Raw genomic sequence first — 955 nt, 5'->3', positions numbered from 1 at the left:
GATAATTTAAATCTTTTTACTTGCTAATTAGCTCATAAGGTGGCTTGTGAGAAACGTTGTCTCTTCAATATGCATTTGTATGTTTACTTTGTTGTGGTATGCTTTTGTATGGTTACTTTGTTGTGGTTATTGTTGTGCGTTTGCTATTGTGGTATTCATTGTTTTATGGTTTGTGTCGTTTTTGTTGTGGTATTTAATGGTTTGTGTCGTTTTTGCTTTCAATGTCTTTTCTAGCATTTTATTGTCATCTTCGGGTTTATTGTGTTGTTTGAGGGAAGGTTTCTTATTTCTTTTTGTTTCTGTTTTTATTGTTTTCATTATTATGCAGTTTTTCCTTATGGTGTAATTTCTTTGTTTTTTTTTTATCGTTTTCAAGTTTACGTCGTTTCTTGTTTTTTGTGCTCTTCGAAATCTTTTATTTGTCTTGAATCCGCGTCAAACTGTGTCTTAGACTTAAAAGATCTTCACACCCTATCAACAATACTCCAATAAATTCTCATAATCATCAAACCTCTTAATTCTACTCCTTTAAAAAAGTCTACCCCTTTCATTTACATGAGATATTTTCATCACAAATTGAAAAGACTAAAGTACCCACTGATTATGGATCATAACCTGATAATCATACTATGACTGACGCCGATGACCGGAGGTCGGCGGCCGATGTGATCTGTCAGGTTATGAATCATAACCTGTTAGGTTATGGCAAAAGACTCACGGGTGGCCTGTAGTGACCAAGAAAATCTCAGAATTTTAATAATGTAATTCATGTATTTAAGTCAAGGATTTTCCTGAAAAATCATTATATTATGTACATTTTGTGATTGAAGGATTTATGGAATTAACATCTGCATTCCTAAATTCTGTAGCAGATTTCACGTTAAGTTCACGTTTTTTTTCGATCAAGTAAATTCGATCGATAAATTCTCACCGTACTTTAAAACGGAAGAATTTC

This window comes from Morus notabilis, unplaced genomic scaffold, assembly GCF_000414095.1.
Source record: "Morus notabilis unplaced genomic scaffold, ASM41409v2 Scaffold1309, whole genome shotgun sequence".
Classification (NCBI taxonomy): Eukaryota; Viridiplantae; Streptophyta; class Magnoliopsida; order Rosales; family Moraceae; genus Morus; species Morus notabilis.
Note: the sequence above shows the minus strand (reverse complement) of the source record.